Source organism: Pipra filicauda, unplaced genomic scaffold, assembly GCF_003945595.2.
Source record: "Pipra filicauda isolate LSUMZ 115617 unplaced genomic scaffold, ASM394559v2 scaffold118_size2161507_pilon, whole genome shotgun sequence".
NCBI classification, from domain to species: Eukaryota; Metazoa; Chordata; class Aves; order Passeriformes; family Pipridae; genus Pipra; species Pipra filicauda.
The window spans coordinates 1,310,744-1,334,205 of NW_024103640.1; the positions used below are offsets into that span (position 1 = coordinate 1,310,744).

Sequence of the window (23,462 nt, forward strand, 5' to 3'; positions counted from 1 at the left end):
GTCCAACGTGATCGGTGAGGCACATTTATACCCTCGCTGTTTACAGGTGAGCGGGACCTGGTTTTAAATAAAACAGAGGTTACAAATATGTGGGGTTATTGTTGTTATATATTGCGGTGCAGCTGCGGTGCCTGAGCCAGGAGAAGGAGCAGGGGCCCCACTGGTGGGCCCAGAGCTGCACCCCCATATCTCACCCACAGCGAGACGCGGCTCCGTGTCGGCAGGAGGAGGGCGGCCGGAGCTGAGGAACGGCACAGTGTTTCTCCAGAGCCGAACAGGACCTGCATATCTAATCTGTTATCTGTTGGATCTGCAGGGTATCCATCAGCCCAGCTTCCAGCCATCAGGTACAGCAGCAATAAGTGTCAGGAAGCCTTTCCTACCCAAGTAAAATTATTCCTCGGTGGGGCTGCTTACGGCACACAACCCGAGCGGCGCACGCCTGGCTGCCAGTGTGGCCGGTGCTGCGGCAGCCGCTGCTGCCACGGCACAGTTGCTCCAAAAATGGTGTTTTCCACTCACAAATTATTACCCCTTTCCTTCCATGTTGCTGTGCCACAACCAGGCAAGGCATCAACCTCAGGGATTTGCAGAATAAGTATCCTTGTGTTATATAAGCACCTATAACTTCAAAGTTGTTGGTGTGAGGGGGTGTTGTTTGTGTTTTGGGGTTTTTTGAGAAGAAAAAAAAGCTTCACGGTGAAAAAAGAAAGAAGTTAAGAGATGAAGGCTCTGTTCTCTCCCTCCTTTGAATAAGTGAGAACTGGAGGAAGAAGGAGAAGCAAAGCAGCCCTCAGATTAGTCCCCAGGAGTGCCCTCTGCAGCAATCAGATATGCAGGATAAGATACAGGCATGGTGAACGTGTACCCCATTCCCAAGTGGGGAGCAAACCCCTCAGAGTTGCTGAAAGATGAGTTCAGGGATACCTCGAAATCAAGAGAAATTTTGACATGAGCTCTAGCAGGGATGAGATTTCCATCTAGGGCTGCAGAGAAAGACCAGATACCCAGATAGGCACAAGCGTATCCGTCTCCGTAGGAGGAAGAGGTAAATCATCCCAACTCTCAGCAGATTTCACTCGGAGAAGAGCAGCTCGTTGACGTCAACCATTTAGTGTGCTGATGGATAATTTTTTCCCTGGCCAAGCAAGTGGGTTCTACTTTAGTTTTAACATTAAATGCTATTAAATGAAATGAATACAGCATGTTTCCATCGTGCGTGTTGCTGGAGCTGCTGTGACAGCTAAGGAGCTGCTGGGCATGATGTGTCAAGAAAATGTACCAGGAGAAAAGTACATGGAGCTACTGTCAAAAATACAAGCGGGATTGTGAACAGCATATCGGCTTCAGACGCTCTTGAAATTATTTTTTAATTGCATCTGTACACCCAGGCAGATCTTCAAGGGTTAACTGCACACAATGTAATGAATTCAATAATGTTGAGTTAAAAAAGGTCTAATTAGCAAGTAACCACTTTATTATGAAAGGAAATGGTAATGAATTTAATAGCTCAAAATCATTAACAATATTTAGTTTGCTGGTACTTGTTCTCTATTATCCTCATTAATATGAACATTTAATATGTTTTAAAATGGATTTGTAATACTTTCTGTACCATGAGGTTACACTGACAAAAAGAGTGTAATTATTCTGTTAATTGTAATCTCTGTCTGTTTGTGCCCCAAATAGTAGCATATTTATGTGTTAATAAAAAAAATTAGAGCAATTAAGGGCGGGAAGTTTAAAAATGTAATTAAACAAAAACTCTTAAATTGCAGGCTGAATCATTCTGAGGAAAAAGTTTTGGAAGTGAGATGTCTGAAAAACAAGTTTCTCCGACTGAGATGTTTTCTCATTAAAAAAGAAGAAAGGAAAAAGGGAACAGAAGCATTCATGTTCTTTACTGACAATGAATATTGAAACAGTCCTTGCCTGAGCTGGACAAATCTCAGGACTCTATCTTCTGGGACATCTGCTTGTGAGCAGAGTGTCTGGCACGTGAAGGTGCTCTCTGACACTGCCCCACGAGTGTGAGACCACAAGATCATTAGTTCCCCATGGCGACCTCCCTGTGTGAGATCCTGTGGGACCCCAGTGAACCACCTGCCCATAAGACACCCAGGAAACATAATTCTTCTCCCAGAATATCATATCAATCCCCACTGGTCATCTAACCCTCCCCAGATCTCCTGTCCCTCTGCTTCACAGTGCAAACATCTTCACTCATTGCCCCAAATCTTTTATTTTTGCTAGACCTGTCCCTAGTGAGCAGCATTCTTGTTTATAAATCCTGCATTAGACAAAGCAAATCCTGACAAATTTTGTGCTGCACTGAATGGCAGTTTCTCCTGAGTCCACGTGGAATTACTGCACCACTATTACTCTTTTTTTTCCACCCACCTCTTCCCTACCCATCAGTTTTTAGTGGCTGATTATTCCCAATCAGGACCCTCTTCAAAATCCTTTCCATAAAAATGAAATCAGCGCTCAACCTTTCCCGATACCAGAAACTTTCAGAGCTGTTTGCTCTGTTCACAGCACCATCTCCTCACTGGAAACAGCTGCTCCCATGACTCACCCAGGCACTGGTGGGCAGAGCACCAGGAAGGATGGGAGGGCAGCATCCATAGGGTGCTCCATAGGTGGGTGATCCACCCCTCCCCACACAGCTCAATACAGTGATTCCCACCCTGGCAATTGACTTAATAGGCTAATTCAAGAAACTGAAGATAATGCTGGCAATCAGGGAGATATCAGCATTATTCCTCTGAAATATTCCAGGTCAAATCTCTTTGTTTAATCTTGCACAAATTGTGGCACGTGGCGGAGGTGGGAGCAAGGTCCACAGGCACACAGGCACATGGATCAGCCAACTAAGGACACCTTTATTTGTCCGTGTGTCCATGTCACCGTTGGTGCTCCAGGACAGGTGTCCTGGCCAAGAACCCCCATCCCATCCACATGAGCAGCCAGCCCACAATACACCATTCTGTGACTAATATTTTTTTTCTAAGAAAAGGAACTAAAAAAAGTGGTGAAATTAAAGTGAAGCATCTCATTTGCCCACAAATGACATATTTCAACTTTCCATTTTACCGAAAAAAAAAGTTGTGAAGGATTCTTTTTTTTTAAAACTTATTACAATTTCCAATTTTATTTTTTTTTTGAATTGCCAGTGAAGAGAAAAATATGTGATTTGCAGAGCTCTAAAAATAACGAGTTAAAATAGTTTCTGCCTCTCTAAGGAGGCCTCTTAGTCCTATAATTTCTGCAGATTTTGCCTTTCAGGATGGGTATTTTAACAAATGATATAATGTCATTTCTATAAGTATCATCTCATAATCTGCTGCCACTGTTGGAAATATAAGTTTAGAGACAGCTTGAGCAGAAGAAATACCAGTTCACCCAGCTACACTAAAAAAATAAAGTATTTTAAGAAGAGGGGCAGGATGTATACTGCAAAGGTGAGCAAACAGTGCCAAACATTTTTGAGAATCTTTCTTTTGATTTCTATCTCTGGCTGCATTTGCAGCCCTTTTGTGTTTGTCTACTGCAAACAGTTCAGCAATGACTATTATGGGGGTGTTCACTCCTAGAAAGAAAATTTTAGAAAGGATGCTCACATTTGGGCTGGAAGAGCATGTACAGTGTTTCATTCTAAAAATAAACAATACCAAGTGTCCAGTAGGAACAAAGCAATGTTGCTCAAATTGTAGATATTTACCTTCAGCCAGTCTAAAACTAACAAATTAAAAAGTATTACAATTATTAAAAATTCAATTTACTATTAAAATTTCAAGCTACTCAAGTAAAAAAAGGAAAAATAATCAACCTATCTTCTGTCTGATCCATCTGATCAATCACATTTTTCATTTTGAACAGAATCTAATCATCTTTGCTCAGCGGGGACCTCTCTGGCCCCCATGCCCAGGGCTCACTCTGGGTATGGGGATGCAGGAGAAGGGGTGGAAGGGGAAGGTGGGGAGTGGGGTCTTGCTGCCAGAGAAGCACTCTGAGGAAAACCACCACTTCCTCCTGCATGGCCAGCAGGGTGGATGTGCTCCTTCAAGATTAGCCCCTGTTTATCAAACACCAAGACAGCAGCAAACATTTGTGGGTTGCTAAGAAAAAGGAAGGAGGCAAATGCCAGATGGAGAGGAAAAGGGGGTTAAAAAAATGCTGTTGTGCTGGGAAATGGAAGAAAGCAGGTAGGAAGAAAATGGGGTGAAAAGGCACATTATATTTCATCTACCATTTGCACTGTTTCTAACACACTTGGCCACATGCACCCTGACTGTCAACTGCCACGAGCCAAGGGTGAATCCATGCAAGAGAGCAGTGGGATTATTTTGGTTTGCAAGCTACCACCAGGCTTAGTGGTTGCCTTAACAAAGAGCCTTTCAGGCTTCAGGAGCTGGCAGCATGGAACAGACCAGTCATCTAGAGCCATGTAATTTTGTAATTTAACCTTGTAATAAACCTTGCCCCGGACTTGTGAGACTTCCAGGAAAGAGCCTAAAAGATCTTGCCTTGGAAAGCTGCACTGCCCTTCCTGGTTTCCTTCTCATGCTCATCATGACAAGAGCTGATCATGTGAGAAAGATTCAGGAATTACTGAAGGAAACTGGACTTTAAGTTCAGTTGGAAAATGGGAGTTTTGTTCTTGGTAATAGTGAAAACAGATGCAACTACAGCCAGAATGTCTCCCTCTTTCCACAGAGGAAAAATGGCAGCGAAAGCCAAAAACGAAAAGAAAAAATAGATTTCTCTTAGTGCCAGCTAGCCTCTGTTCTCTTCTGCAAAACAAACAAGAAAGGGCATAATATTTCTTCTCTGTGTGCAGGTTTTATTGACTAAGATGTAGGTTTGTATTATGCTCAACCTTTGCACAGTGAAATGTGTGGTGTGTATGACAAGAACAGAGTTTCTCCCTGATGGGCAGTGCTGGTTCCCAGGGAGGGCTGCTGTCCTGCTTCCTTCAGGAGAGCTGTGACTCTTTAATCCTTGCAATTGCTTTCCTTATCCTACCTGAAAGAAGAATCACATAGAGAGATGAACCTTTCCCCATGGAGACATAAGACTATCTCCTCATGGAATTGTAAGAGAACTTTTATTGCACAATGGGTGACCCTGACAGAAAGAATCTCCCTGCTTTGGGAACAACAGCGAAGAATTTGTCATTTGCAGTTAATTTTCCTAAAGGAGGGCTGATTCTTTTAGGTCTATTCCTTAGATGAGAGCTAATTGGAAAACAAACATCTCCTCCCCAGCTTGGGATGCCTCTTAAGCATGCAGACCCTGACAGCTTTCCAGAAGACAAGATGTCCCATATGGCTGCTTTTCAGGGATACCTGAGCATGTTCATCCTTTAAAGAGGGACTCATGCAATCCCAGCCAGGATAGTCCCAGCATTCAGTGTTTTTTTAGCATAGCAAAGTCTCTCTCTATGTATTCCCATGCAAACAGTTGTTGTAGATAAGGATAGGAGAACCCTCATCTCCACATCATCAGGACACTTATCGTCAGCACCTATCTAAGATCTCAGCACTCTGCTCATTTTATGGCTCACAAACTTGGGTTAGTCACTGATCTCTGGCTGAGTGGAGAATTTTCTGGCTCCCACTCTAGCTCCTACTCCAGCCTTCACTGAAGCAGATTTCCCACTATAAATTCAAGTGATCCATCATCTGAACTCTTACAAAGCCTTTTTACTTCCTTATCCTTTAAGTCATAACTACCTAATCTAGAAGTAAATGACAAAGGTTTTGGTAGATTTTGAAAGAACACTGAAAGATTCCACTCCCCCCCAATAATGTCTTGTAAACAAAAAACACTCAATCTAGACTTGCTTAAGGCTCAGAGGTACATTTAACACCCAACAGCACGAAGCACAGGAACAATGCAACTGTGCATTTGGCAATGCACCACTGTAATAATTTCCAGGGTAAATGGACTGGCAATTTTAGCCACATGGATAATATCCAGGCCAAGGTGGCTGAATTCAGCCAGGCCTGCATCTGACTGAAGAAATCTGTCATACGTCAAAAGACACAAAGATGCACATTATTCCTGACTCCACCCATGACATATGCTCGCCTGCATCCTTTGGGTTATCAAGGCTAATTGTGAGCCACCAAAAATACAGTGACATTACAGGGGGTTTGCATAGTGCTGTGATTTATTTTACTAAAAAACAACCCACAAAAAATTTAGGAAGGAAAACAAAGGTCGTAAAGTTGTCCAAAGCAATCAATCCAATTCTGTTCATGTCTAATCTTTCTTTGCACGCTGATCATTACTAACTTTGTCCCTTTCTGGGCATCCAGCAGGGTCTTTTCAGCCATGTTGTCATCTTATGTGTAAGCCAAGAGAAGGTGGGAACACCCAAAGAACATTATCCTCTTGGAAAGGCTGTAACAGCACTGTAATAGCTCTGCTCATGGCAAAGCAGACCTTCCGTTCCAGATGCATCCCCAGGCAACCACACTGCCAAAGGAATATCTCATATCCCTGCCTTTTTTGGTCCTGACACAAGAACTGTTGCTTCAAACAGTTTATGCTTTTGGTCCTTGCACACGAGGTATTGTGAGCAAGGGTTGTGCCTCCCTGAGCTAACACAAGGATGGGGAGTCCTCAGACTCACTGGTAATAAGTTTGTCTCATGTATTAAAAACATCTTTTAAAACCTCCTCTTTACAAGACAATACCATTAAACTACCGATGCACATCAAGAGGAGTGCAACTCCAGAGGGAAATTCAGTGCTTCCAGGCTCTCTGGGAGAAGGCAGCTGCCTTCTCATCCCTACCTCGCTGCATGGAAAATGTACCCCAAAGGAAGTACAATGTTCACTTCCTTCTGCTGCCTGCTCGTGAAAACACTTGGAAATGCCATGGTCCTACCACCCCCCACGTCCTATCAAGTTTAACAGGCCATTACCATCTTCCTGCTGCCTCCCTCAGTTCCCAGGGGAATCCCACCAGTGACTCACTTTCCAGAAAGTCTAGGGAAGGCCTTTCTCACTAGTCTTCAAAATTCCAGAGGCTTTTAAAAGAATTTCTCCAAAGCCCCAGTGCATACCTTTACCTTCCACAGCTTTGATTGTGTAGCTCTTCTCCACAAAGCCCAGCACGCAGGGGTTGTGCTCCTGGTTCCTCCACCAGCAACCCTGGCTGCATCCTCAATCCAAGTTTTAAACTCTTTGCATACACTTGCTATTTGCAGGCTATGGGAATGGACCTGGCTGGTGGCAATAGCTTGCACTTTTCTTTGAAAAGGTTCATATAGACAGATCAAAATACTGCTGGCTTTTTTTTTTTAATATATTTAAATATGTATTTTTATAGTAAATACAGGACACTGCTTCAAGTCTTCCATAGTCAGTGAAATGAGGCCCTTTTGAAAGATGAATTTGGTGCCATGACCTTGAATCACTCTCTATACACAGAGGAAAAATTGTGAATCTGTCACATAACAACTTTTATGTCTCATACTAGTCCTGTATGGTATTGCCATATACATCTCTATAAATGTAATACAATACTGTATATATACATGAAATCCACAAAGGCATCCCAAACGCTCCTGGGTCATTTCCACATTCCTATACGCAGAGCAGGAATTTCAGCGCTCTCTTGGTGCAATCCACAACAGCCCATACCATAACCTGGCTTTTGTTGGTAGCCTCCTAAAACTCCCAATCTGCATTTATAAAAGCAATTGTAGCCTGTTGCTTATGCCTTTGGAATGGAAGGAAAACCTTGGCTTGCCTCATGCAGTACTTTACCTGGCATTTGGGTGGTCTCAGGCCAAGACTACACAGAAAAGGCTTCAGAAAAAACACCCCATTTAATCACATAAGCAGTGTTTTTCTTGAATCACAGGCACTGGAAATTTTGCCTCTGATTACCAGCAGTCTAGGCTGAACACACACCACAAAAAAGACAGAAGAAAATATTTTGGGGGGAGACTGCAATGTGTCCCCTCACAATTTTGACTTTTTAGGACACTCCTGACAATGTCTGGCTGTTTGCTTTTCCACCAGGAAGCATGGGAAAGCAGAGGGCTCACGTGATTTGAACACCTCCTATGTTTCAGTTTTCTCCTTCTTCTCTACTCTGCTCTCATCTCTTGGGGTTTTGATCCACAGAAATCTTTAGGAAGGTTTATTTTTTCTACCTACAGAAGCTTTACTCATTAATGAAGGGCTCATCTAGTGAGTTGACATCATCATGTTTCCATAACCTACTATTCCCTGAATCACCCTGGTCTTCAGCAGGGATTTTATTTTTTTTTTTTTTTTGCATGATAAAGTCAGTACTTAGATGAACATGCTACCTGTGACAATAATTAGTTCTATTTAAGATTTCTGATTAAGTTTGGATAAGCATCAGAACAGGTTTTTTAACTTACGAAGAATAACTTACTAAGAGATGGAAGCATAAAAGGTGTCCCTCACTTATACTATAAATCTACACCTGCAAGGGGAAATGTCTACAGACACCTCTACTTGGATGGCTAGAGACAGACTCTACTAGGGCATATCTGAAGCATCTTCTAGGGAAGTATCTGTTCTAATGAAGATCAACAAGACTTTTTTACTTCCTCGTGAGGTGCACTGTTTTGTCCAGTTTCCATGTATCGGGTCCTCCCTGTGCAGACACTCACAATCCTGGCTAACCTGGCCAAGAAACACCCCCAGAAATGGAGGTTTACAGCTAACAGCAAAGAGCCATGCAAAAAAACCCCAAAAACAACAACTGTGGAAGAGCACAACTCTCAGCGTCCTGCTACTTTCAGCCACTAAAACATTCTGTTAAAAATCTCAGGGATAGTGCATACATACATATCTTAATTTTCTCATTTTAAACCCAGCCAGAATTAGCACACTGCCAGTATCCAAAGGTGCAGACCTCGTTGCTCTAAAGCTCCTAAAGTTGTATTGCTGTGGGAAAGGACAGGAACCATAAAAAGCCTGAGCTGGGAGGCAGCTTTTATGCCCATGTTCAGGCCTCTAGTAAGCTGTCCCACGAAATGTAAAGAGACCTCCTGCTCAGCCAGGGCTCTGATTTCCACAGCCTGTGCCTGCAGCACTCCTGTATTTTATAAGGCATATTAACTCACCTCTTGCACTGGGAGGTTGGGGCAGTGGCACACTGTCTAATAATGGAACATATTTGTTAATACTAATAGACATTTGTAAAACTACCACACGCCTTCAGCCTTCAAGTCAAAGCGCAGGATGCTTGCTAAGGTTGTGAAATGTATGATGTAAAACTTGGGATGTTTTGGTTACAACATATCTCATTTATTTTTACTGTCATCACCCTCCCTGGTATATAATACCTGCTGCATGCAGAGTGAAATATTGCAGATGTTTTCAAAATAATTCTGGGCTGGTGGAGAAACCAAAAGGTCTCTTGTGCATAAGGTCTGGTTCTTTTCAATTCAAAACAACTAGGTAACAAAGTTTCTGTGTGCTGGTATTTTAAAAGGCCTGGATTCCTCTGAGCTGACTCATACTTGCACTGCCCACCCAAAAACTCACCTCTGAGAACTTTGAGAGAGATTCAATCGCCATTTTGATACCCTCAGGATTCAAGAATGAAGAGTAAAAAGATAAAACTAGTTTTAACTATTCATTAGTTTTTGGTACTTCACATAATTTGTGCAATGGCTTCAGGGGTTTAATTGAATCACTTTTCCCACCTTGTCTTAATTTTAATTATGCAGCAATCATTTTTACCAACCTGTGCAAAGGAGCCATATGAAAATGTGACATATGACAATATACATTTACCTAAGCTCTAGGACTACTCTGACCTACAGGCAATTAGCTACTGCCTCCAGCACTCAAACGACCAATTAAAGAGTTAACAAAATGCCCTCCAAATCACCTACATGTTCAGGTTTTTTGGACTGCCATGAACATTATACTTCAACTGATATAATTTTTGACTGACTGATTCACTAAGTCTGCATCGGCTAAAATTCTAGAGCCATGCCTGTAAAACCAAGGAATCAGGTTTTATGAGGTGCTTTCATTGTCATTAAAGACGATCCCACCTTAGCCCTTTCCCTAACAAGACAATCTTGCAGCAGTCATTACAAAATGTGATCCCAGCTTGTCGTCAGGGAAAAAATGGCTTGCTAGGTCAATGAGGACTGCACTAAGTTCATCTCAAGGATGTAAGACATCCGTCTGAATGGCTACCAGCCAAGAGCAAAAATATTAAAGAGACATAAAGGACCAGTTTTTTCAAGACCTGGCTCCCAAAGTTTTACAGGTAGCCAATTCCAGAAATCCAGAGAGATTAAATCAATAGTCACAAATGGATGCCTTTACATCTCTTAATGGTTTACAGTGTACTAGTGAGCATTTCACTGCAGAAAACAGATCATTAACAGCCAGAACTCCACAACAGAAATTACCCTAGGATGGACAATTTCAAAGAAAAATGCATTCAGATGTGGTCTTGCATGGGAATCAGAGAGATCCAGGACACTGCTAATTATACCAGCTGAGGGAGAAGTGAAGGGTGGTAATCTGCCCAGGAAATCCCGAGTTCCAGTCCTGCCTCCAACAATAACTCAAGTTGTGGTTTTGTAATCTCCTTTCCTCCCTTCCTCAGCTGGCAATGGGGTTTAGCAATAGCCCCTGACACATATTTTATGTGGTGCCATGAGGACTGACATTCTGAAAGTGCTTTGAAACCAGCAAATTGTCTGGGTGGCCCTCCAGAATCTCATGTGTTGGGTATTCTGTCACAATTCAGAAAAGTTCTGCCTTCTGTGAGCAATGTGGTTTCATGATGGTATCTCACAGGCAGAGGTTGATTTGCAAATCCACCACCAGGATTCCACACAAGGAAATCCTGACTCTGCAATGAAAAACACTGATGTAAGAGATTGGTACAGACCTGAGGCTTGCATGCTGATTCTCAGGTGATCTGATGCTGTTTCTCTGAAGCTGACTGACATCACAGTCTTAATGCTTGGAAGAAACTTTTCTGGATTTGAACAGAAAGAGAAGAGTATTACTGGTGTTCCTTCTCTGGCCACAAAGCCCCCAGTTCTGCCCAGATTTACACAGGTGAAGCCCCACTGGCTTTGCAGGGCCTAGGGGATGCTGCTCGTCTGAACCTGAAGGCACACTGAAAAGCCAGCCCAAAAGCCAGCCCAATCTTTTGGATGCCATCAGAAACTGAAGATAGAGCCAAACGATCCAGAATGGAATTTCTTTTCCACCCTCTGCACTTTCATTACTAAGACAAGGCCCATAGGGCATGTTGGCCAAACAGCTTCACTACACAAACATGGTAAGGTGAAGTGAATGGCATCACGGAGAGAAATTAATCAGTCCAGTGACTTAAGGCTACTTGTCTTAAGTCCTACCATGTGGGAAACCAATGTCTGGCAACAGCAACCTTAGCACTCCTGTTTTCCAAGTCAGTGGCTTCAGGGAGCATCATGGAGGTGACACTCTTGGCCTCCAAGGGGCTGGGGAAATCAATATTGGCAATGTGAAGGACACTTAATGACAGTCAAAAAAATGTTTGTTGTTTTTTTTGTATCAGTGAAAGAGACATGAGGGAAAATAGGTAGTTATAAATGGCCAGGTAGGAAAGATAAAACAAAACAAAATAAAATATACAAACAAAATAAAATACACATAAATAAACAATAGTTTATTTATTTACAATAATAAATAAAATAAGATATACAAAAACCTATAACCAACCACCACAAATCAAAAATAAAGACAAAAACCCCAAAGAAAACCAGTAACAACAAAACAAAAAAAAAAAACCCAAACCAAAACAAAAAAAACACCCAACCCACAAAACTCCCAATGCATTATTTTTTTGGCTCTATTTGCTGTAAAGGCCAGTGAAAGAGAGTGAAAAAAGCAACTATTTGACACCCAGAGCTGCTTTGCTTTGAAAAATATGGAGACAAACTTAACAATGAAGAGTCGGGATTCCATAGGGTTGTTTATGTATGGAATACAGGCAAATGCATATGATTATGTAGAAGTGTGTCTGTGTGTAATGTAGCATTAACACCAATTCTAACAGCCTTATGAAATGATAGATTAAAAAAGAGAGGAAGAAAGGAAAAGCAAGCTAGAGGTTTTTTCCCCTCTTTTACAAATATGGTGCAGTTTACAGAAGGATGGTCCTTTTTTAGGAAGAATTCTAAATGCATCATTCAAATATTGTTTGAGCTGAATACATGATATACATATCATGAATACATATAATCACAGCACAGTCTTTTGTGGAAGTTCTGAAAATAGCATTGGAAAAAGCTGACCATGAGTTTCCATCTATGGATTTGCATTTGGTTAACATGTGTGAACCGACTCCATTCATCTCATCCTCAACGGGAACCATCCTGCTGCTCCAAATGGCCAAGCTGAAAAGTTTGACCTGAATGACAGGAATCATTTATGTGGGTCTGATGTCAAGGACAGCACCTACAGCCACCAGGTGAAATTATGGGAACAAATTGGGGAGCTCCATTGCACTGAAAAATCCCTACAGGTAATGTACCATAACAGCTACTGCATTGCAAACTGCAGGCAAAATATGAGGAGCCCTGTGGCAAGTAAAGTTGTAAGTTATCTGCTGATTTTCCTAACCTTTTTCCACCAGTTCCCCTTTGGCAGGAAAGTTTAAGGTTGCTGGGAAGGCTAAAACTTCCTTCTCTCCACCTCCAGTCTTCCAGGATGTAGCTTAGTTTCTCTCACTTCTTCCACTGCAGACTGCTGGGGAAAAAAAAAAAAGGGGGATAAATCAGAAAAAAAAAGGGCAATTAGGAGAGTGAGCTTCAAAAGTCTCCACAGCCCCTCTCTGCTCGGCTGGGAAGGTCTGCACCGAGGGTGCCCGGAGGTCAGAGGGGACATCGCTGCCCTCTGCAAAACCTGTGGGAGCCGGTGAAGCCGGAGGATGTGGGAAGGGTGGCAGGGAGAGCTGAGTGCTCTAAGTAGCATGTTTCCTAGGAAACCTTCGACAGCAAATATCACATTAGTCCTGCCTTGTGGCCCAGCTCATGTGATGTCAAGAACAATTTCTCACAACTCAGCTCAGAAGGTTAGCAAGACTTGGTGAAATGTTCAGTGACTCTGGCCTGGCTTTCCAGCTGGGAGCAAAACATGAAACTGAGGGTGTTTGCATTGTTTTGGAGTTTTGTGACAAATTCATAAGCAAATGTTTTGTTACTTTTTTTTTAAACATTATGGTGGATTTCCCCCATGAGTGAGTTTGCAGAGACTCACCCAGTTGCTATACTGACTGTTAAGGAACTTCATTTAACAAAAGAAAGAAAATAAAAATGGAAAAACAAGCAGTCTCATGGAAAGCCTTAGAACAGTCAGATCACTGTTCAGCTTGTGCACTGATTAAAAAAGCTCCGTCATAGACTTCTGGCATTACAAAACTTTGTTTACAACTATCCTTTCTAATTTCTGTCAGCTGCAGCCTGAAAATATCCATAGTCTAGCAGATTTAACAAAAAAAGACGTAAGCTCTGGCAGCTAAACTCAGATATGAGATGCACTTCAGCCTCCCAAGAGGGCTCCCAGCAGCTCCTTAGTCTGGGACCCAACACCTCGGGATGGGTCTGAGTGCAGAGATGCAGAGTTTTGGTTCTCAAGGCTACACGACATTCTGAGGTTGAGTATTTGGGGGGCTATGTGGCACCACAGACCTACCCCTGGTGTACCTTGTATCTTTCTCCCCTGAATTCTTGCAAATTGGCCTGACTGGAAGGCAACCCTGGTGTATTGTACAGGTAAAGTCCCACACTGCTGCCATTCCTAGTGGTTTCACATCTGTGACTTCAGTGGCATCGGACTTCTAATTTTTTAAGAGAAAAGATACTAAAACTGAAAAATCTTCCTCTGGTGACACACTTCATCTCATACGTAGTGAAATATTAAGGCCTTTCTAATGGAAAGTAATATATTTAAACAAATTAAAAATAGTCCCACTAATTTCTTTTTAATCATAAGCTAACTTAGGTGTTTGACCTCTTTATTTCCTTTTGCTGCTTCTCATCTTCAGTGATTTGAGCCCTCACATCTAGAGGGTTTTTTCCCTTTTTTTTTTTCACTTCCCAGGGAAATAAGCGATGAATACAAAAAAGAACAAGGCTGCTTGAGGTAACTGAGAAACATCAGCGTTGAAATAGGTCCATTGCTTCTTTTTATCCCATTTTAGGTACAGGAGGCCTGATGGATCAGCTTTTCCTTCAGGAAAGCCAGGATTAAGGAGGTCAGGTCAGCAGTGTGAGAACGCCTGTAAGAGCACTGTGGGAACACAAGGCTCCCTTATTAGCACGTTAATGTACTGAACCTGAAGCTCATTTAAACAAGATGGAGACAGTTGAGTTCTCCCCCCTCATCCCAAATCTGCGATGCCCTCAGAGCTGTTTGATCCACCAAGTGACAAATTTCCGAAGCCATGCACTACTGGAAATCTCATAAACTAGAGCAAGTGCAATAGGATTTACTGACCACTGCAAAGGTTTCTCTTAAGATCCAAAAGCAGAGGTTTACACAGGACAGCAAAGGCTCCTGCTGAGATTACAGCAGGTGAAAATATACCAGAGCATTGAGTCCCCTTGACCCGCCACCAGCTTTGTGGGAAAACAGCCCTCACAGATGGAACATGGCATCCGCCCTCACAGAGAGAACATGGCACTCACCCTCATGGAGGGCATGGCACCCACCCTCACACAGAGAACATGGCACTCACCCTCATGCAGGGAACATGGCACCCGCACTTGTGGAGAGACATGGCACCTGCCCTCATGGATGGAACATGGCACCTTCCGTCATGGAGGGAACATGGCACCTGCCCTCACGGAGGGACACGGCACCCGTCCTCATGGACGGAACATGGCACCTGCCCTCACGGAGGGACATGGTACTTGCCCTTTTGGACAGAACACGGCACCCGCTCTCACGCAGGGGCATGGTATCTGCCCTCATGGATCGAACATGGCACCCGCTCTCACGCAGGGACATGGCACCCGCCCTCATGGAGGAACATGGCACCCACCCTCACACAGGGAACATGGCACTCACCCTCACACAGGGACATGGCACCTGCTCTCACAGAGGGAACATGGCACTCGCCCTCACGGAGAGACATGGCACCTGCCCTCATGGAGGGAACATGGTACCTGCCCTCACGGATCGAACATGGCACCTGCCCTCACAGAGGGACATGGTACTTGCCCTTTTGGACAGAACATGGCACCCACTCTCACGCAGGGACATGGCACCCACCCTCACAGAGGGAACATAGCACCCACCCTCATGGAGGAATATGGCACCCACCCTCACGGAGAGACATGGCACCTGCCCTCATGGATCGAACATGGCACCCGCTCTCACGCAGGGACATGGCACCCGCCCTCACACAGGGAACATGGCACTCACCCTCACGGAGGGACATGGCACCTGCTCTCACACAGGGAACATGGCACTCACCCTTATGCAGGGAACATGGCACCCCCACTCATGGAGAGACATGGCACCTGCCCTCATGGAGGGAACATGGTACCTGCCCTCATGGAAGGACGTGGCACCTGCCCTCACAGAGGGAACATGGCACCCTCCCTCACATGGCACCCAACTGCCCATGAACCCCTCATCCCACAGCCCTGAGCCCTGGCTGGCACCTCCAGCCGGCCCCAGCTCACTTGTGCTTTCCTCTTAGGTCAGGTGTTTTCACCTGTCCCAGGTGTTTCCACCATCCCCTCACGCTGGAGGTACATCCCCTCACGGAGGCTGTGAGGGGGGGTGGGAGCTGCCTCCACCATTTCCCACCACCCTGCCCTCACCTCACCAGCGGTGCCTCAGGGGAAGGCGGCTGAGGAACGGGCATTTACTGAAATTATATAAAACATTTACTTAGAAGAAATATTAACAATAATAATAAAAAAATTAAAAGCCATTTCCCTCACTATCAAACTCGGTGCTCCGGTATTTCCTGGCTGACAAAACCACGCTGTATTTTTCTCCCCACATGCTCTCCAGACCGAGGCTCCCACCCTCACAAACACACACACACACGTGCTGCACACGTGTCGTATCTCCCAGACATGTAAATGCTTGGGGTTTTTTTTTTAAAGTTAATTCTATCCCAGAGCAGTAACAGATCTTATAATACTTTCAGTGATGCTTCTTGTACACTAAGGGCCTGAACAAACCAACATTTAAATGCTGGTAATGCATAAATAGCCATATCACCTTCACCTGAGACACCTGGATAAACACTCCCTCTTCCTTCCCAGCTCCCAGTGATGAAAAGCAACACCTCACGTGTGGGAGATGCAGACAGAACCTCTGGGGTCCCTACCAGAATGTTGTCACCTGCTAAGGACTGGGATGGGAATGCAAAGAGCCAGATTAATACCAATGCAGACCTAAATAATATCTCAGTATCTTATAGATAAATGATTTGGAAAGAAATATCTGTTCTTATCGTGAGGAAAGATCTATAACTCACTCTTAGCCTTTCATCACCAGGAGGAAATATACTGCGACTTGCACCAATCCATTATCTGTTCTTATTTTCCTCTGTACGGGTATTTATCTCTCTGGCTCACTCTTTATCAACCCAGCCACCCGTGATCACCCAAGCGCAAGGTTCATGTGGGGCCCAAGCCAGCCCTCCCACTCGAGTGGGAGTCTCTGCTCTTCTCTGAACAGCAAGAATAAGGAGTGTACAGCTTGTTTTCATACTCTACACTACATTTGTCCCTGTCCGCAGCCAAAATCCCATCCTCGCATGATGTCATTTTGTTGTGATGGGACACTGGGTGGATAAAATCTGCATGGTATCGGTCTCAGCACTGTAAATCTGAACAGGAGGGGCTGGAGCTGAGCATTCCCCCAAGCCTGTACATGTCCCAGTCTGGGGTTTTAGGTCGGGCATATTTTGAATTCCAGCTTGTTAGAGTTACTGGCTCATGCACCCGTCTTCCCTCCAGCTCCCAGAGAGGATCTAGGGCTGCTTCCAGCCCTTGCCTCAGTGGTTTCCAATCTAATATTGGGATTAAGATTTGCAGGTACATTTCTCACTCCCAATCCACAAAGGCAGTAACCCTCTTACTTTGCATTTCTTTCCCAGAAGTGCCGAGATCCCTCTTGTGTAGATACGTGTGCCTGGTAAAACACGAATCTCTAGGATTTTGAGGTAAGATCAAATTTCAGCATTGATAGTCACTCATTCACTCTTTCATTCATGGAAAAAGATACACAGACTTCATCCTGCCTAAGTATGAAAGATGTTTTTTTCCGAGGGATATTGCATGCTGCAGCCAGCAACTTGGGACATGTGTCCTTTGTAGAAGATTCCCCTATTACATTAGCTTACAAGAAAGCCTCCAAGAGGGAAAGTGTATGGTTTTTAGTTTGGCACTGAGATAATACTACTACTAATAAAGAGTAAGCATTTTCTGCTATAGCCTGGAAAGAGTTTGCCAAAAGCCAGGGTTTTGTGTAAAAATAGCTGCATGTCCACATTGGTTAGTTTCTCTTGGAAACTTTAAAAAAAAAAAAATAAAGCATTTTTTGATGGCTTTACCCTGCACTGCCCAGCCACATTAAGCCGCAGTAAACTACGTTCTTATGGTTGTCATAACATTTCGCTCTGTGTTGCTTGTGACGCGAATAATCTACTAAGATACATAAGGTGCAAAGTGCTGCCTTTCTGTCTCTGAGTTCCTGTAACAACCCCATGCAATTCCTGCTGGAGAGGTGCAGGAGCAACTCCCTGCCACTGCCACAGCTGACCAGAGCATCTGGGCCAGCAGCTCTGGGCAGACTTGACCCCAGCGATCAGGGCTGTGGGGATCAGCCTTCATCCCGCTGCACTCCCCCTCCTCCTCCCCTATCCCAGCCTGTCATCAATCTCACTAAAATGACAGCAGACAAATGTTAGCCTTTGCAAAGATCAGATGAAATCTATGGCTTTAGGGCTGCTCACCAAGGAGCGGTGTAGGCTACACCAGACACGGGCACCAGCAGTCACCTCCTCTGCATCAACCCGCTCAAATCAGCTTGGCAGCCATCACAGTCATCGCTCCACGGGCAACCCGAGTGCTCAAATAGATTTTGACAAACTTTAATGTTTCAGCCTCTCCACAGAGTTGGGGTTTAGTATTTTTTTTACAGCAAGATTGCTCATTCAAAACTTTTTTTGGGTTGGGGGCTTTGAGTGCGTTTGGGGCAATGCTGGAAGCCACATCGACAGCAGCTCAGGAGTGTACAGGAGCGGGGTTTGTTTGGGTTTAGTACACTTGGCCCTTACATATTCAGTAACCTGAATTCTGCTAGCCAAGGGGAAGGGAGGAGGGGGGGGGGGGGAAAGAAAAAAAAAAGATTACTCCATGGCATAAATATGCTGTATGTGCCCTTGTCTCATGCAATTTCTTTACATCGATGTGCAGGAATATTTATCCCCAGTAGAAATGTTTAACTAATCTGGTAAATGTCAAGCCATATGGTGTACATTGTAAGGATTTCATCAGGCCTTTTTAACTCTTTGTGAAAGTCTCTCCCTCTTTTTGCCTCTGCTTCTCCTTTTTTTTTTTTCCTTTTTTCTTTTTACCCTTTTTTTTTTCCTTCGTTGCTTCCCTGTCAGATCCTACGAGGAAGGAGATAGTGCAGGGAATGTTATTAACAACAGCTAGATCAGGGATGTGATGTTCATGGTTTACAATAACAAGCAGTATTAACCAGAAGTGCAACTCATGAGGCGCCTTTACACTGGGCAAAGAGACACATTGAATGTAATTTTTATCAGCAGTGACCTGCAGAAGAAGATCACTAATACTTTTTTTTTAAAACAAACTGTCCACCCCAACAATGCACAGAATTCCCAGGGGCTACCTCATCTCTTATCTCTTCCTTTGAATAATCAAGTCTTTACAACAAATAAACTGCAGTTCTCCAGCACTTTCGAGTAAAGGAAACGTTTCTGTACTGGAACTATCTAGTGTATCTCCCAGAAAGATAGAGTGCAATTTACAATAACCAATATCAAAAAAGAATAAACCGTTATGTTCGTGCCAATCCTTATTCATGGTTTTATAACAAGACATATCTGTTTTCTTCCTATAAATCTTGACTCTATTTTTAGAGTTTGCAAATAATGACTCCAGTCTTTGGCTGCCTGCCACTTCTGTGAAAAACTAGAATAGCCACAGTGCAAGACTATATTATTTAAAAACAAAAGAAAAAGGGAAAACAAAAAGAAAAGGATCTTGTTGAACTCTGTGTATTCCCTACCAGGACAGACCAGCTCCAGATAGTGATAAGTGATGCAAATGTGCAGAACGTGTCATAGAAAGCAGGAGCAGGATGGAAATTTGGAGGAACTTCCACACCTACTTCTGAATCCTTTTACCTAAAACAAATTGCTTGCACCCGCATGAGCCCTTTGCTGTATCACCAGCAGACACTTGCACCCAGCGAGGCGTGAGCAAGCCTGGACTCCTCTGCTGGGCACTGCTGCCTTCTCCTCTTAAGGGGCCACCAAACCTTTTTTTAGCATCTGTTGATGGAGACAACCTCTGAGGGCAGGGGATTACAGAGCATTTTTCGCTATAGTACAGCTCAGGAATGAAAAAAAAACACCAGGAGAAACTACCACCTTCAGCCGAGGCCTCCGGACATTTTAGAGCCGTGGAAGGCAAGGGAGGGGGAGCTGCAGGTCAAGGAAAGGATAAGATCTGGGTGGCTGGGAATGGGGAGGGAGAAAGAGGAATGTAGTGAAGGAGGTAGAGAAGGAAAAGCAGGGAAATGACAGCATTCAGATAAATTTAGCTCTGAATCCAAACTTCGGGGGGAGGGGAGGCGTTTCCTGCCCCAAAACCTCTGAACTTTCTGAGATTCTCCCATATCGCAAGTGATTTACCTGTAAAGAGAACTGAAAAGGGGGAAAAAAGAGGGAGAAAATTGAAATAAACAATTCTCTGCTGTTTAAACAATCTTTCCATCCTACTCCCCCAGGGTCAAATGTTCAGGCACAAGGACACAACCAAAAAAAAAAATAAAAAGGAAAGGAAGAAAGGAAAATCATTTTAAAAAGAGGATCTTTACGCAAATGCATTAAACGCAGTTTTCATAAGTGCAACAACAGTATATCAACTGTTAACACAAAGTGCCTTCCCCACATACCTGCCAGTTCCCTGACTCCAAAATATTTATTGGTACATTATACTTAACATTTCATCATTATTAAGGACATTATTAAAGCGAGTAATAGCACGACAGCTACTAGTGTAGTTATCTGGGCTTTGTTATGTGCAAGTGGCTTGGAAAAAAAATAGAGAGGCAAGGCTAAGTTGTAAACACACCAAAAAAAGGAACAAGATGACAAACATTAATAATTAATCACAAGCACTAGTCTGAGACTTTTACTGTGAAAGCCACAAGATGAATGTATCTATTAGCCATGTATATCTCTTTTATTTTATTTTTTTTAATTTCTTACACTAATGTGTTTCTAATAACAGCATTATCTGGCAGTATAGACAGCTTATGCCTGAACAGCCTCTCAGCATTCAGGAAGTTGTTGACAAAGACTTCTGCAATAGCCTGTCTGATTTTGTCTTATTTCCTTTAATTGAACCAGTAAGACTTGCACTCTTGCACTCCTGACCTTTGCTCAGAAGGCTAATTTGAGATTAGGGTAGTCTGAAAGTAAGAAATGGGGAGTGTATTTTTAAAGCACAGAAACATTTCTATAGTAAAAGAAGGTTAAGATCAATTTCAGTACGAGGATCCTTTCAGCCCCAAACCACTCTGCTCTTAAAGGGATCTGTGGAAGGACTTTGGTGACACAATATAGTCTCTTAATTTCAGAAAAGTTAAAATTACTCAGCTTTGTCTTGGTGCTGAGTGTTTTAGGTCTTGTAATAAAGATGATGCCCATGACTTTGAGTCCTTGGTGTCTTTACAGTCACCCAGTAGGACATTCAGAATTCCCTTAGGAAAACTTACACAAGAGCATAAAATATGTCATGCCAGATAAATGATTCTTTGTGGTTCTTATATTATTCTGGTCTAGTACTGAAGGTTGCAATACTTAAGCCCTGTGTACTGCCAGGGAATGAATGACACAGGCTCCTCAGTGGGAGAAGAGAGCCCAAGTGATTTGGGAGAAGGCAGAAGAACAAATATTTTTATTCCAGCTGTGAACATTGTGCCAATATAGCAGAGAGAGTCTGCTGCACAACTCTGTGCCAAAATGCAGAGGAATGACTAAGGCCCACATGAAAAATGGGACCAAACTGCGGGGGGAGTGTGTGTGTTTTTAATATGTGTGGACTTACTTGGTGTGTTCTCAGGCACAGTAATAAACAGAGAAGCTGTCTGAGGGACTGACCATGACCCAGGATCCAGCGGTTACTCCTGCTCCTGCCTCTCCAGGTCTGCAGCTGCAGGAGTGCCTGGGTGTGCTGTGCCTTCAGCCTTACCAGGCTTCAAGTGAGCCTGCCTTGATTTAAAAGAAAACCTAGGAAAGTCGATAAGGAGTTTTCTCTTCGGGCTTCCCTGTCCCCATGCACTCCATGAGGATCCAGCTTATATTTTCCTCACAGAAGGAGGTGCGGAGATGTGCTTTTCACTGGGAACAAGGGACAGGAATGAGTTGCTGTGCTGAATCTGTACCCTCTACCACGCAGAGAGGGGATAGGACAAAAAGAAGGAGCTGGAGACCAGTTAAGTGTACTGCCCTTCTGCAGTGCTGTACACAGAATATTCCTATTCGGAGCCAGAGTAACATGTTTCCCTCAGCTGCAATGTTGCAATGGGGCTGATCGTGCTGTCCTATACAAGGACATCCACTAAGTCAGGAGGAACACTTCAAGCAGTGTGTCTGCAGGCAAAAGACCCAACAGTTGCTGCTGTAACGTAGATTTAAAGGCTGTTCCCTCTATTTACACATGTAGATATTGTAATGCTGCTATGCAAACAGTCCTCTGTGGACTTTTGCTTGTGGATTTTATTATAACACATTCCTGACTGTGAATGGCACCTTTCCTCTGCAATATCTGCTGCTGTGCCCTTTATGTTTTACCCTCTGACTCTCTTCTGGTTTTGTTACTTTTCTTGCTGGCGGGATTTAAAAAGTAGGAAATGAACTTTCCCTTCTCTTCTCTAAGTGATGCTCACGGCATGTGAGCTGCAGTTGCATTGTGTTCCCTGAACTTTGCAGCCACTGAAAACACGAACAGTATGTCAACTTGTTCCTGTCTTTGCAAGAGAATTCAAGGTCAAGCTGACCAGTGAACTCTCGTATTTAAACAGAGTAAGTCAATGCTCATCCACAGCACCGAAAACTGCCTCTGGGACAGACGTTAACCCTGTGCTGGGCCTCCAGACAGCGCAGCCCGTGTCACGGCTCTTAAAGCAGTTTGCTGCTGCTGTCAATAAGAGCTGGACATACTGCACATGTCTACCGGGCCTAAACAAGTGTCCCTTCTTCGGATGTGCACGGGAGGCCCTCAAGGGGTTAATACATGCCATTCCTGAGTTCAGTGAAGGGACAGGGAGAGCCGAACAGCGGGAATTTCAGGATGTTAATAGCCTCTTCTCTTCCGATTGGCCCAGAACGAATGCAGGGTACAGTAAATTGTCCTTGTCAGCTTAGCTCACATGATGATATGCTTTATTTCTAGACATGCCTTGAATCTGTCCCTTGAATTTATGTTCAGAAAATAAACACTTCCAGACAGCAATAAAGCATTCAGTTGTAGCTGGCTGTTGCACAGTCTCAAGCCAACCAAAGCCATTTACTTTAGAGTTTCTAGAGCTTGCAAAGCCTTGGCTCCTTCAGTTCCTGCTCACGTTAGCAAGTGTCCCCCCTCACCCAACCCTTGGATTTGAAAGGATGTCCCAGCTTACTTGGGAAAGCTCCAGAGAGTTTTGCTTGGTTTCCATGCAGGTTTCCACCCTGAAGGATGACATCAGGCCGCACCTTGAACGCGCACACAGATCCTCCTGTCTTTTACAGCAACACTGAGAGAAAAGAAAAAAATTAATGTCGGCATGTTGCAAAATAAAGATATCGATGATTCAGGATATGAATTTTCTACCATAAAAAAAAAAAAGGTAAATTAAACAGCTGTTCCATTTGTGCCTGATGTGGCTAAGGAAACAATCAGTGACTGGCTGATTTACTGATTAGGAAGGTTGTATGCAATAATCTCCAGGTGTTTCTGAGAAACACCCAAATAGAGCTGCAGTGTTTGTTTGCAGCCAGTAATTTTATGGCAATCCTTTCCCTCCTCAGTTCCCCTCAATAACACCAGTTTATAACTGCACAGTTACAGTATAGGGGAGTTTGGCAAAAATCAATGGTAAATGCGCATAGGAGACAACAAAAGAGCAATACAAATAGAAAAAACCTCGTTACGGCTTTAGTTTATTAGAAGTGTGTGG

At 43.6% G+C, this 23,462-nt stretch overlaps 1 long non-coding RNA gene across 1 annotated transcript in view; it reads right to left on the reverse strand.

Annotated features, from left to right (window-relative positions):
• Positions 1 to 23,046, reverse strand: part of LOC113991667 — a 79,811-nt gene extending 56,765 nt beyond the window's left edge. The window contains exons 1-3 of the long non-coding RNA XR_005565204.1: positions 22,926 to 23,046; positions 12,642 to 12,767; positions 10,918 to 11,007 (exon numbers count right to left, since the gene is read on the reverse strand). This is a non-coding gene — a long non-coding RNA (uncharacterized LOC113991667). The remainder of the gene's footprint in view (positions 1 to 10,917; positions 11,008 to 12,641; positions 12,768 to 22,925) is intronic.
• Positions 23,047 to 23,462: the final 416 nt, after the last annotated feature.